General features: G+C 38.6%; 1 long non-coding RNA gene across 3 annotated transcripts in view; it reads left to right on the plus strand.

Annotated features, from left to right (window-relative positions):
* Positions 1-11482, plus strand: part of LOC129033621 (uncharacterized) — a 28824-nt gene extending 17342 nt beyond the window's left edge. For 2 of the 3 annotated variants that reach the window (XR_008501630.2, XR_008501629.2), the window contains one exon: positions 2079-2326. This is a non-coding gene — a long non-coding RNA (uncharacterized LOC129033621). Of the gene's footprint in view, positions 1-2078; positions 2327-9642 lie in introns of those variants that run through there. The other variant, XR_008501631.1, reaches the window with a different exon arrangement.
* The last annotated feature ends 4149 nt before the right edge of the window (positions 11483-15631 follow it).

Here is a 15631-nt window from a genome sequence, read left to right on the forward strand (position 1 = left end):
CCTGTCTGACTATGAAAGCTCCCACTGACGTCACCAGTGACCTCCATGTGGCTAACACAGTGAATGCTTTCAGGCTTATCTTCCCAGTTTTGCAGCAGCAGATGACACTGACTGGCCACTCCCCCCTGTGGTTCTGTTTCCTTCCCAGCTCCCATTTCCTCTGGCCGCATTAAGTGTTTTGTTCCCAGGGGCTCAGTTCTTGGCTCTTTTATTTCTTGCTCCATACCCTGTCTCTAAGTATTCTCTGTTTCAGCTTAACTAAAAATCCTGCTGACATCCCAGGCTGCTCCCCTATGCCCTAGAACCATAGGACCAAGGCTTCTGTTTCACCTTGATAACCCTTCCACCGAGGCCAAACTCAGTGTGCAAATCAGATCTTATCCTTTACTGTCTCCATCCCAATATGTCTCAACACCTACTCCTCCTCTTGTATTCCTTAACTTAGCCAAGGATACTATCACCTGCACAGTAGCCCAAGTAAAAACGTCATCAAAATTTTTGGTGACATTTTTTCTTCCACCTTATATCTAACCAGCCACCAAATCCCATTTATTATTGCTAGGCTTCTCTCATGTCTGTTCTTTTCCCTCTCTATCTTCATTGGAATTGAACTGTGTTTTGACTGGTTAATTACAGTGGCGTCTTGAATGCCTTTCTTTTCACCCAATGAGTAGTACTTTTTAAATAAAAAGATAACACATCTACTCTGCTTTAATTCTTCAATGGCTCCCGATGCTTAGCATGACTGTGAAGACCTTTTTTTTTTTTTTTTTTTGAGACAGGGTCTCGCTCTGTCGCCCAGGCTGGAGTGCAATGGCATGATCTCAGCTCACTGCAGCCTCTGCCTCCAGGGTTCAAGCTATTCTCCCATCTCACCCTCTTGAGTAGCTGGGATTACAGGTGCCCACCACCATGCCTGGCTAATTTTTGCATTCTTAGTAGACATGGGGTTTCCAGGCTGGTCTCGAACTCCTGACCTCAGGTGATCCACCTGCCATGGTCTCCCAAAGTGCTGGGATTACAGGTGTGAGCCACTGCGCCCAGACAAAGACCCTTCTTGATCTGAGCAGTGATGACTTTTGAGGCCTCATTTCCTGCCTCCACCCCCAGTCTGTGTCCACCTCCCCATCTGACATTATGCATGAGTAACACTGACACACATGCCCTCCTGAGAATCAGTCAAGCTCTTCCTCCCCTCTGATTCTTTACCTCTGTTCTCTCTCTCCTACTTGATGACTGGTCCAACCCTTCCTTGTTCCTATTTTGTGCGTACTTCATTATAGACGTTACCTTTTTGCATTACAAATACTGGAATATCTCTTTGTAGCTCCTAATTAGACCATGAGCATCCAGAGCACATGAATTCTTAGGGTCAGAGGCAGATCATATAGGCGACTCTCTGGGTTTAAAACCAGAGATGCCAGCAAAGGGCATTCTTGGCACCATCTTTCCCTCCCGACTTTCTGAGGAGGAGCTCAGGAACCATGGGAAATCAGGCAGATGGTGTTTGGGGAGAAAAAAGAGCTGCCATGATATATCCAATGGGTAGATTTGTATTTTGCCCCATCAGATATCTTAAAACCTGCAGGTTTTAAAATTTAGTCAAGAAGTTAAGACCAGCAACCCAGAAGGTGCCCTTGAACGTTAATATCCAGCCTTCGTGGGCAGCGTCTATTTGCAAATCTCAGGGTTTTAACTCTATTTCTTCCATCTCCTTCAAAGAACCCCTGATCCTGAATTCTCCCAAGGAATAAAGTCCTGATCACGGCACTCATGAATAACTAAGAGTGGGCTGTTATTACCTGAGCTTGAATAAAGGTTATTTTTTTATTCCTCCAAGCTGTTCCTAGCATCCCAGAGGTATATAATCCATACTGGAGTCTGGGTACAGAGGAGTTGAAGTAAATGATCTTTGATGAGCTAAAACATTGGAATTCATGGAACTTGGAATAATCTCTGACAACTACAAGCTTGTCCTGAGACATTTAGTAGGAAGGTAAATGATAGAGTGGGGTTTCATCTTTGTCTTAACTTGAATATTTAATGCCTAGAAATGGCCTTTTAACCCTCTTGTACAGGTGCCACCACCATGTGAACATGACCGGGCTAGCCTGCTGGAGAATGAAAGACATGTGTCCTGACCACCCTGTCACCTAGCTGATAGCAAGCTCTTCCCAGAAAAAGGAGCGACCTGAATGACTTGCATTGTCTGCAGGCTCATGAGGGAGCCCAGTTGACACCAGAATAATCACTCAACTGAGTTCAGCCTAACTGATGACCCTCAGAATAGTGAGCTAAATAAATGGTGGTTGTTTTAAGCTGCTAAGTTTTGGGATAGCCTGCTTCAAAGCAAAAATGAGCTACTGGTATCTGTGTGGCTCATTTTCATGCCATAGCTCCACTGACTGACAAGGAGTGGAGCTCCTTGGAAATGGTCAATAAAAGCACAAAGCATTAGGGAATGGAGCCAAGTCTCAGGCTCATAGGTCACTTAACTAGAGAGAATCAGGGACGGAATGGAGGAGTGGGCTGATGCTGCCAATGAATTCAGAGCTAAGTCCAGCAGTCAGGATTGTTGTTAAGCCTGCAAAGCCCCAGACCCACCTCCTTTCCCTTAGGGGCAGGTCGGGTGGCTCCTTTAGTTCTAGTCTCTGCAAAACAACAAACAGTGTTTTGTGTTTCAGTCAGAAGGGAACTTAACATTTTACAAGACAGCCACCAGTCTTACCACAGGAGTTCTTAATTTGTGGAGTTTAAGGGGCCAAGTGGGAACAATGGCAGAAAGAAGAAAAGTGTCTTTGGAGTGAACCTACTCAGAGATGCCAATGCCTTCTCGCTTGAAGGGCAGAACATGAAAAGTAGTAATTTGCTCTGGCCCAGCCAGGGGATAGAATGTTAAATGTAAACAGCTGTTTGCTTTGTAATGGTCTGGTCTGGAAGGCTCCCTGACAGGGGCGAGTCACAGAATTTTAGATCTGGAATGAGGATTAAAGGTTGTCTTGTGGGAAATCTGTCTTCCACTTGAATGCTTCATTTTATTTTTATAGTTACTTACACAAGCAATACCTTGTATACATTCAACCCGCCCTCCAACTGTGTGGGTTATGCATCCTGTATTCAACCAACTGCAGATAAAAAATATTTGAAAAAAGAAACTAATAAAAAAACATAAAAAATAGTACAAATAGGAAATACACTAGAACAACTATTTAGATAGCATTTACATTGTATTAGGTATTATAAGTAGAGATAATTTTAAATACACAGGAGGATGTACATAGGTTACATGCAAATAGTTCCCCATTTTCTATCAGGGACTTGAGCATCCTGACAATACTGAGGGATGACTGTATTCTCAATGCGCAGCATTCCCCCTTCATACCATGGTATCTAAGCCCACCCTTGAAGAAGAAGCTAGTGAGCATCCTCGCAGCCCGTTTCTACAAAAATGGTTATATATTCACAGATCTACTTTTCTATTGCAACATTATAGGATAATATAAAACATGCTGTTTTTAAATTTGATTTATTTTTTTACCAACTGATATGTTTTAAAGATCTTTCTGTTTATATACATAGAGGTTGAATTCTGTATATATACATACAGGTTGAATACAAAGGCTGCATAGTATTCTTTCATGTAATTATCCACATTCTATTAAATACTCCATTTTTGATGGGGAATGTAGATTGCTTCCACTTCTTTGGCTATTGTAAATCTCAAAGCAAGAGGCCAGGACTAATGGCTCATGCCTGTAATCCCAGAAATTTGGGACACTGAGGCAGGAGGATCACTTGAGGCCAAGAGTTCAAGACCAGACTGGGCAACAAAGCAAGACCCCTTTCTACAAAACAATAAAATTAAATAATAAAATAAAAATAAAAAAATAATAAAAATTAGCCAGTCATGGTGGTGCTCATCTGTAGTTCCAGCTACTTGGGACCAGGAGGATTGCTTGAGCCCAGGAGTTTGAGGCTGCTGTGAGCTATAAACACGCCTGCACTCCAGCCTGGATGACAGAACAAGACCCTGTCTCTAAAAATCCAAAAAATTAAAATAAAGCCAGAAACATTGTTGTGCATAACTCTTTGAGCATTTCTTTTTTTTTTTGAGATGGAGTCTCACTCTGTCGCCAGGCTGGAGTGCAGTGGCGCGATCTCAGCTCACTGCAACCTCCGCATCCTAGTTTCAAGCGATTCTCCTGCCTCAGCCTCCCGAGTAGCTGGTTCTGCAGGCGTGCACCATCATACCCAGCTAATTTTTGCATTTTTAGTAGAGACAGGGTTTCACCATGTTGGCCATGATGGTCTCGATCACTTGACCTCGTGATCTGCCCACCTCGGTCTCCCAAAGTGCTGGGATTACAGGCATGAGCCACCGTGCCTGGCCCCTCTTTGAGCATTTCTTTAGGATTCCTAGAAACAAAATGGATAGAACAGATGGCATATATAGTTCTAAAGTTTGGCATAATTTGTTTTTAAATAATCTCAACTTGGTGCCTGCTCGAGGGAAGTTATTCAGCTACCTTTTCTTTTTCTTCAGTCAATATCTATCTATTCAGGTTTTGCATCTTGTTGAATTAATTTTTAAAATGTATTTTTCCCCAGGAAATCATCCATTACACACAGATTTTCAAATTTGCTGTATTGTTTTTATACATGTAGTGTCTTCATTTATAAAAATCTCCTCTTGGACTCATCTTCCATTTTTGTCATCAATATTGTTCATGTCTTCTAAATTTGTTTCCCTGATTAGATTTGCCAGAGGTTTATTTGTTTGTTGGTCTATTAAATGAACAAGTTTATTGATTATTCTTTTGTATTCTAGCCTATTAATTTCTGCTTTTATCATTATTAAATTTCCCTACTCCTTTGGAACTAGTCTGTAGAGCTTTTATATAATTTTCTGGGTATTAGGCTCAGTTCATTTATTTTTAAGAGTTTTAGTTTTGTAACACATGCATTTAAAGCTGTAACTTTTCCTTTGAGAGCTGCTTTTGATGTGTGGTATTCTCATGTTTGTTCACGTTTAAATAGTAATAATTTCCATGTTAATTCTTCCTCTTATCCAAAAATTGTATTTAAGACTGTTTAAATATTCCTAAGCAAATAGATTTTTTGGCCATCCTTTCAATGTTGATTTCTAATTTTAGAGCATTGTGGTCAGAGAATATGGCCTATATAATTTCTGCTTTGGGGAATTTTTTTTGTTGAGATTTTACTTGTGTGTTTGTGTACGTATAACGGGCTTAATGCATGGTCAACTTTTATGGAAATTTTATGTGGGTTTGATAAAACTTCCTTGTTCTCTTTCTTTTCTCATAAAGTTTATTACTACAGCATTCACATTCTCCATGTTGGCCGGGTGCAGTGGCTCACACCTGTAACCCCAGCACTTTGGGAAGCCGAGGCGGGCGGATCACTTGAGGTCAAGAGTTTGAGGTCAGAAGTTTGAGACCAGCTTGGCCAACATGGCGAAACCCCATCTCTACTGAAAATACAAAAATTAGTCAGGCATGGTGGCACACGCATGTGGTCCTAGCTACTCAGGAGGCTGAGGCAGGAGAATTGCTTGAACCCAGGAGGCAGAGGTTGCAGTGAGCCGAGATTGTGCCACTGCACTCCAGCCTGGGCAACAGAGTGAGACTCCATCTCAGAAAAAGAACAAACAAAAAACAAACAAACAAACAAAAAACCCCCAACTTCTCCATGTCTTTAAGGTTTTGCTTAGTTTATGAGAGAGATAAACAAATATTCCTCTCTGATGGTAAACTTGTAGATTTCCCCCCCTAGAATTTCTATCATTTTTGCTTTGTATATTGTAAGTGTAAAGGTTTATATCTGATGTATCTTTTGGTAGTTGAGCTTTTTATCAAAATGAAATACTTCTCTTTTAATGTCTTTTACCTTGACTTTAATTTTATGATATTAACACGTTTTATTTTTGTTTAAAATTTTCTTGAATTATCTTTTCTATTTCTTTATTTTAAACACTCCCACTTAAGAGAAGCCATATAAACTAGTGAGTAGGATTCAATGCCCGTCTTTGTCATTACCTGGTTCAGAAGCCTTTAGCAAGTTACTTGAACCCTTTGTGCCTTAGTTCCTCCCCTATAAAATGAGAATAATAATAGTTCTAGTTCATGAACTTGTGTGGATTAAACATAGAGAACAAGGTAAATGCTTAGTAAATATTAGAAATTATTATTTTATGTGTGTCATCTTAAACAACATATAGCTGGATGTTTAAAACCCAATCTGAGAATCTCCTTTTTCTGAGTGATGAATTTAACATATTTATATTTTTTAAATGTTTTAAACAGTTTTAAAATTTACCTGCTTTAAGTGTACAATTAAGTGATGTTTAGTAAATGCACAGAGTTGTACAATTGTTTCTTCCTTCCAATTTTAGAACATTTTTATCATTACAAAAATATATCTTGTACCCATTTGCAGTTACTTTCCATTCCCACTCTCAGGCCTAGACAACTGCTAACCTACTTTCTGTCTCTATAAACTTTCCTTTTCTGGACATTTTACAAAAAGGAATCGTATAATATGAGGCATCTTGCTGGAACAATTAGGGAAGATTGTGTTGTTAAAAAAAAAAAAAAAAAGGCATCCAGATTGGGAAAAAAAAAAAAGAAACAAAACTATCTCTATTTGCAGATGACATGATCTTGTATATAAAATTTTAAGAAATCCACTAAAAAGCTATTAGAACTAATAGTTCTTTTTTAAAAAATCTGTCATGATGCTTATTTTTTTAACTTTTATTTTAGGTTTGGGGGTACATGTGCAGGTTTATTATATAGGTAAACTCATATCACAGGGGTTGGTTGTACAGATTATTTCATCACACAGGTATTAAGCCTGGTACCCAATAGTTATTTTTTCTGCTCCTCTCCCTCCTCCCACTCTCCACCCTCAAGTAGGCCCCAGTGTCTGTTGTTCTCTTCTTTGTAGAACTAATAGTTCTGACAGTTTTTTAGAGCAAGGTTGCAGGGTACAAAATCAATATACAAAAATCAGTTGTATTTTTATATACCTGCAGTTAATATAAAGATAAACATTTAAAAATTTCATTCACAAAAAGAATACAAAACTTAATAAATTTAACGAAAGAAGTACAAACTTATACTCTGAAAACTATGAAACGTTGAAAACATTACTATTATATGCCTTTTATTATTGAATTGTAAATGTTCTTTGTATATTCTTGATGTAAGTATCTTATCAGATATATGATTTGCAAACATTTTCTCATGATCTGTGGCTTGTCTTTTCATTTTCTTAATGGTGTCTTTGAAGTAAAGCATTTTTCATTTTGGAGAAGTCAAATTTATCAATTTTTTACGGATAGTTCTTTTGATATCATATTTAAGAAATATCTGTCTAATGCTACATTATAAAGATTTTTCTCATGATTTAAAAGTGCTATGACTTTAGTCCTTATATGTAGATCTGTGATCTGTTTTGTGTTCATTTTTATTTTATGGTGTAGGATAACAGTGTAAAATCATCTTTCTGCATGTGGATATCCAGTTGTTTGAGTGCCATATGTTAAAAAACTATTCATTACCTATTGACTTGCCTTGACACATTTCTTGATCATAAGTATAAAAGTTTATTTTTGTATGCTCAATTCTGTATGTCTATTCTTTTGCTTGTACCATACTGTCTTGGTTATCGCAGATTTTTAGTGAGTTTTGAAACTTGTAAGCCCTCTTATTTTGTTCTGCTTTTTAAAGATCCTTTTGGCTATGCTGAGTCATTTGTATTTCCATAAAAATTTTAGGATCAGCTTGAAAGTTTCTGCAAAAATAAAAGCATAATTCAGCTGAAATTTTGATAGAAATTGTATTAAATCTATAGATTCAATGAAGGATTGATGTTAATTTTTAAAATATTTTGGTAGAATTAATCAGTGAATTGGCCAGGCACAGTGGCCCACGCCTGAAATCCCAACACTTTGGGAGGCAGAGACAGGAGGAACACTTGAGCCCAGGAGTTCAAGACCAACCTGGGCAACATAGCAAAACCTCATCTCTACTAAAAAAATTAAAAAATTAACCGGGCATGATGGCACACAGCTGTAGTCCCAGCTACTGGGAAGGCTGAGGTGGGAGGATTGCTTGAGCTCAGGAGTTCGAGTTTGCAGTGAGCAATGATTATGCCCCCGCCCTCCAGCCTAGACAACAGAGAGAAACGCGGTCTCAAAGAAAAAAAAAAAAAAAAAAAAAAAAAAAAGGAGTGACGCCATCTGTACTTTTATTTATGGGGAAAATTAAAATCTATTTAAACTTTCTATTTCTTCTTGAGTCATGTTAATATGAGGCAGTACTTCTCCATTTGTTATACACTTTTTGGTCAATCTCCAGAATCTTTAAATGATTATTTATTACAACTTTTTCCAGTTTTACTGTTTATTTTTAATGAAAGCATTTTCCAAGCTTTTCCCTCAGCCCTTTCAGAAGTCCTCTCCTCCTGTCCCCATCATTTACATTTATTACAATTGCTTATACAAACACAGACTTATTCCTGACATCTAACTTTAGTTTCCAGTGTACCATGTTTTCTTTCCCCATTCTGCCTTTTAGTGAATTAATTGCAACTTCTTTTATTCTTTTCCTTCTTAATGATTTGAGCATTTATATACTGTTTCTCATCTTCTACTGGTTACCCTTAATTTTTGAACAAATACATTTAAATATTTTTTGATCAATATCTAAAGTCAATCAGGGTTTATATCCTCTCTCTAAATAAGAATGAAACATGAGCATATTTTTATTCCGCTGGTCTCTCTACCATCTTCCTCTTCACTTCTCTGAAATCATTTCTCATGTTGAGATTATTTGGCATTTTTATCTTTAATTTTAATTCTTCTTATGTGTATGCCTTTTTAGATTTCTGTGGATTTTGTTTATTTCTTTGTCACCATTCTTTCCTCACTGCACCTCAGACACTCACTCATTTCTAGTCTAGAATTCATCCTTCATAAGAAGCAAAATGATGACCTAATTCTTTACTTTAAATATTCCACTATCTGATTACCATTGCCTTTTACTTCTATCTCACTACTCTGGTTCTCTCATGGCAGAAAATACCTAAATTTACTGAAACTTCTAAGTCTTTGATTTTTACCTTTACCATCATCCTTCACTATTTTCCTATCTCCCCTCGTTAGGTTACACGGACAGCACAGTATAATCATCCCCTTGGACACACCCTTTGCTCCTCTGTCCCTCCATTATTACGCCTGGAAACATGGCCTGGTTAAACCCAGTTTTCTTCTTATTCTGTTTGTAGCCAAGAAGCTAAATATTACTGGAGAAAATTATGTTAACTTAAAATTTATGACCTCAGATCTCAAATGGGCACTCAATCCCTTCAGATACTCCTGCTGCTCTTCCCCAATAAACTTATTTTTCTATTCTCCCAAACAGCTGTGTTACTTCTTTTCTTAAGCCTCCAACAGCTTCTCACATCTCAATGGCCTTGACTTCATAGAGAAAAATGATTTTATTAGATGAGAATTATCTTTCTACCTTCTGGTCTATGTCTTAGTTGATTTTGTGCTGCTATAATAGAATACGTAAGCCTGGGTAATATTTTTAAAGAACAGAAATTTATTTTCTCTAGTTCTGGAGGTTGAGAAGTCCAAGATCAAGATGCCAGAAGGTTTGGTGTCTGGTGAGGGTCCAGTCTCTGCTTCCAATATAGCACGTTGAATGCTGCATTCATTAGAGGGAAGGAACCCTGGATCCTCTCATAGCAGATGTCAGAAGGGCAAAAAGGGGTAAGACTCCCTCCATCAAGTCCGTTTAGAAGAGCACCTAATCCCTTTCATGAGGGAAGAGCCCTCATGACTCAATCACCTCCTAGAGGCCACACCTCCCAATGCTGTTGCATTGGGGATTAAGTTTCTACATGAATTTCTGGGGACATTTTCAGATCATGGTAGTCTCCTACTCTGCCTGAATTTGTACCACACTGTTACAATGGAAGACTTGTGTTATCTCCTTTCTAAGCTTTGCATTCTACTCTGGATCCTATCTGCCTTTTGCTGAAGGATTTCCCTACTGTTAAGTGTCCACTTTCTCTCCTACATGAAAACTTTTTCCTTTCAACTAGGTTATTCTCATACGTACATACCTTAATCTTCTATCTTAAATAAAACTCTCTTGACCTGGCATTGGCTTCCAGCTATCTACCTCCTCCCCTCATTTCTCTGTTCCCGTCACAACAAGACTCATGGAAATATCTGAATACAAACAAACCTTTCAAATTCCTTGCCTCCCGTTTTCACCTCAGTCATTCCATCCACACTTTCATTCTCATCAATCCACACCAAGAAGGCTTTTACTAAGACCTACATCTTCCCAAAACTGACAGAGGGTCAATTTTCTGTCCTCCTTTGACATCTTAGTGGCATTTGATCCAATTGACCACTCTCTCCTCCTTCTTTGAAACTCTGTTTCATCTGATTCTGAGACAACACACTCTTCTTGTTTTTTTTTTCTACCTCACCCCATTTCTTAGTCTACTTTGCCGGCTGCTGCTTCTGTTCCAGATCTCTAAATGTGGGAATGCCCAAAGCTCTTTCCTTGACCCTCTTCTTTATCCAGATTCTATTGTTGATCTCCTATAATCTCATGTATAATGAAATGTATGTGTTGATGACTTAGGTTTTAGTCAGCCAATTGGTTCTTTACTCTGGGTTTTAGACTCATATATTCAACCACCAACTCAACATCTTCACTTGCTTGTCCATTAGACATCCCAAACTTTGTATGTCCAAAGAGAGCTAGTGTTTACTATACCCTCCCATTCTAGCCACAACTGTCCCCTCTAAGTCATCCCCATAGTACCACATCTCAGCACCATTCCTGTATTTATGGTGCCAGAAACTTAGTTCCAACTCTTCTGTTTTCCTCACACTTCAATCCATTGGCAGGTCTCTTTGGCTTTACCTCAAATCCATGTATTAAGTCTGTCTACTTTCTTCACTACTTTCACTTTAGTCCAATTTACCTTCATTTCTGCCCAGCACAACATTAAGAGACTCCTTAGTGGTCTTACCACCTCCATTTTTGTCTCTCTAACAGTCAGGATAAAATTCATACTGTGAAATATTTCTGGGTCACAGAAAAGTACAAAGAATAGCATAGCAAACTTCTATGTAGCCATCATTCCACATAAGGAATAAAATATTATTGACACAATTGAAGGCTCCTTGAGAACCTCATTCTGTCTTTCTTACTCATCTTTAATTTGGTGGACACATATCTTTATACTTTAAATACACACACGTATGTGTATGTATATAACCATTCCCTGTCATTTGACAGACTTACCTTCTGATACAACAACCTACCATGCTCCCTGCCTGTCCTTGAAAATCAACACTGGACCATTTTTGAAGACACGGAAGGTTTGAGAGTGGTGATTTTAAATATATTTCATCATAAATAGGAATCCTGAGAGCAACTTCCTACGTCCTTATTCTACCTCTCTACTCCAATGCAAATGGAGATTTGGGATAGATATGTATATTTATGTGTGTATATATCTATATATACACACACACATACCCCTAATCAACAGGTAGTTTTGTTTCCCATGTTTTAAAACTGTATATAGACAATGGTGTCCAGAAAAGATTTAAAATAAATACATATTTTTAAAATAGTGACCTGACTTGGAAGACCTTCAAATTGCCAAGCTTAAGCGCCTGTGTTGTTCTTTTCCTCATCCCTTGGCTTGACTTTTTTTTTCTTAGAGATGTCTGTGGCATAGCTGAATGGCTGCAATTCCCTCTCTCCTCTTACCTCAGGATGTCTGGATCCAAATCTGTGCTCCTCATCAATTTGCAGAGGGCCTTTTGGCTCTCACTGTGTGCATGGACCCACTCTTTGGCTACTTCTGACTTTTCCTTTTGTCCCACTTCTCACTTATGTTATTTGAAATTATGTATTTCTGTAAGTTGCTGCAAACTTTTTCTTATTATTGGGCAAGGCAGAGATAGATAAATAAATGAGTAAACCTGACACCTCCCAGAGGAAAGAGAAGAGTTCGAGACAGATCCCTGGCATGGTTGCAGCAGTAAGCCCACTTTTTTGCCTTAGGATTCTGTGCTGTAACTGACCAGGTCACCTTGTACTGTCACAGAGGCTAATCTGATGTTTTAATAGCACTTCAGGATTAACTGCATTATTCAAAACTATGCTGTAAAGGAACATGAAGCATAAACCAGCTGCTCAAACACCTTATCACACAATGTCATCGAAGACATCCCAAGTCTCCATTTGCATTAGAGTAGAAAGGTAGAATAAGGATGTAGGAAGTTGCTCTCAGGATTCCTATTTATAATATAATATATTTAAAATCGCCTCTCTCAAACCTTCTGTTTCTTCAAAAATGGTCCCAGTGTTGATTTTCAAGGACAGGCAGGTAGCATGGTAGGTTTTTGCATCTGAAGGTAAGTCTGGGATGACAGGGAATATAGCAATTGTCTTTGGACATGACAACAGTCATCATGGGACAGGAGAATCATCTGCATTTTATTTATCAAGGCAATCACCAAGTCCTTCCCAGGGTTCAAGGGGAAGGGAAATATACTCTACCACTTGATAAGGAGTGGCGAGGTTCTGAAAGAGCATTTGAGACTGGAAATATTGCTGTGGCCATTTTTGGAAAACACAATTTGTTAAAAGAGTAAAACGAGACATAACTATAGTTAAAATAGAGATGTAGGAAACCTAAGAAAATACTAAAATACAATGTCATTAAATTTGAAAACTTAGATGAGGTAGATAATTTTCTAGAATATAATTTACTGAAATTGAAATAGAAAACATGGAGTAAACCAGTAACCATTACATAAATTGAATCTGAAATCAAATCTGGATTTTTTTCCTGTGTGGCCCCATGGGGCAGAACAAGACCAGAGGGTTTAGTTCAGTCTCAGAAAGGAACTTCTCATGGTCAAAGCTGGCCAAAGCTGGAAGGCTTGTGTTGGATTGGATGCCTTGCTGATTCTATTCAGCACTTGTCCTTCAGTATGCACTGCCCACTGTATGCCCTTGCACTCTCTGCCTGAGGGTTTTCTCTGGCTTCAGAGGTATGCACCGCCTATGCACAGAAGTGGCCAGAACTGCTAGGGAGTCAGTGCTCCCAGGAACAGTTCACAACCAAAATGCTGAGGAGTTGGTGGATAAATGCTCTGTCTTCCTTGTGCATCAGGAGGGGTATGATCTGAGGCATGCTCTTTGCACTCTTCCAGAGGGTCTTATTGAGCCCTAGAGATCACAGTAGGAACACACTCATCAACCACCCTGTGGTGGCTACCTTCCCTTCCCTGCCTCATTTCCCCACTCTGTCACTCTGAATACTGAGTCTACTTCCATAATAAACCAGTGGAACTAGAATTTTTGTCTCAGTCGGTTTCTGGGGGAAACACTTGTGAACATGTTATTAGTTACAGCTTGCTTTTACCTCTTAGGGGAGATTGGTACCTGGTTATAGGAAGGCTGTCAACCATTCATCTTTGGAGAGAGGAAGTTTGGTAAAATTAATTAAACAAATATTTATAGTATGCTTACATCAAGACTCTGAGATGGTTACTAGTGGACTCTTCTCTCCAGAAATGGATAGTTCACCAAGCATCACACTCAATAAATTGCAATGGAATGTCATCAGTGCTATAACTGAAGAAGGATCACAGGGTGATGGTATCACTGAGAAGGGAAGGAATCATTCTGATTAGCAGAATAAGGAAGGGTCCAAGGAAAAGTGACATTTGGGCTGGGTCTAGGAGACATCAAAGTTCAACAGGCAAGGAGGCAAAGAGAACAGAAAAAAAAAAAAAATCTTCACCAGGAGGGGAGGATTATCAAATTTATCTTCTGTCAGATTGATCATACATGTTCAGAAATAATTTAAATAAACAAGTAAAAATAAGAGAAATGATAAAAAAATACAAATAAACGTGTAAGTAAATAATTTTTAAAAATATCAAATCAAATAGTGCTAATGACTAAAGGTGTAGAGAGGTTAATGGCATTTAACAACACATGTATTGACAATTCAAACAAAAACCTTGCAAAATCACAACATACAATTTGTTGCTATTTCATGTCTTGAGACAAATGAAAAACGAGAATGGTGATTGAGGTCAGCTATGTACTTGAGTTGGCAAAAAGAAAGTCCCCATCAGCTGTGAAATAAAGACATTACTCATCTCTAAAATGTTTACAGATATTCTTATTACACACTAATTATTGAAGATGGAAAATTCTGAAAGTGCTTAAGAACTCCGTGAAGACACTGTAACAATGTGGATATTTGGGGCAAGGGCATGTGACTTCTCAAGGGCTGTCTCATTGCCCTCATTTATTCTGTTTGGATTTTCTGATGTGACAGTCGAGAGGGGGTAATGAAAGGGGCTATGAGCTGAGAAAATCTGAGAATTCTTGAGTGCTCCCTTGGGCTACTTAAGTGAATCAATGACAAAAAAAAAGATGTATCTCTTCTGATATCTTAAGTGTTAACTGGGACAGTGTGCCTAAGAAGTAAACAGAAGTGAGTAAACACAGGCATCTAAGATGCTGGGTGAGTTACTGTTGATGTAGTTCATTCTGATTTTCATATTTATTGTTAAATGCATACCTTATCTTTCAGTAGTCTGGAATTCTGGCAGTCCTATTAGAAAGGCAATATTTTATAACAAGCATTAATACTCGTGAATTTGAATTCCATATTGTGACCTGCCTTTCACCCTTTGCTCACAGCTTTCCTCATTGGTCAGTGATGGGTGAGGGAGTGGGTAAAACACTGGAGCATCTCTCCTCAGTGGCATATTGTGCATCTTTTCCAGTCTTCCCTAGGTCACCCTGGGGCACCTGCTCAGCCATATTGATGCTCAGAAGCCAGGAAGTATGAGGGAGTTAGCACCCCATGGGGAAACCCTTGATAACGGGGACAGAAACTAGCATTCTCTCCTTCTCTACTACACTTTTCCCAGGGCCCCTTTCCTATTCTTTGGGATAATTTTCTAAAATGTGCAACTGGCATGTAAGCCCTGGCCCCAGACTCTGCTTTTGGGGGTAAACTAGGCTAAGATATACACCAATTAGTTATATTCTAGACAAGTTATTTTTGCTCACTGAGCTTCTGTTTCCTCTCCAATTAAATGAAGGAATCAGGCTTGTTCATTCCTCCCAGCTTTAAGAGTCTATTAGATAAAAGAAAACTGTCAAGAATGCCTGAAAATCCCATCTTCCTCAATAATTTTAAAAATCAACAGTCATGATTTAACTACAATTCAGATAAGGTTTTTAGAGTTTTAAACACTTCTGTTTCTCCTTGTGTGGGTGCTACAGTTCTCTGAGTTATAGCTTTTGTTATCTCCTCAGCTCTTCAGACCTTATCCTAAAGTAGTGAAAAAAAGAGATATCTATCAGGGACCATAGTAATGCTGATTGTTGTAGGTCTATGCCCTTACTACCTTTTTGCCCTTCACAATTACTGTTCCACTGGAAAACTTTGGAATGGGGTTTGGTCTCTGTAAATGATGGCAGCATTGCTGAGTCTGATCGTCATGACAGGCCCGGAAAGAGGTGGTATGCTG

This window comes from Pongo pygmaeus, chromosome 2, assembly GCF_028885625.2.
Source record: "Pongo pygmaeus isolate AG05252 chromosome 2, NHGRI_mPonPyg2-v2.0_pri, whole genome shotgun sequence".
NCBI classification, from domain to species: domain Eukaryota; kingdom Metazoa; phylum Chordata; class Mammalia; order Primates; family Hominidae; genus Pongo; species Pongo pygmaeus.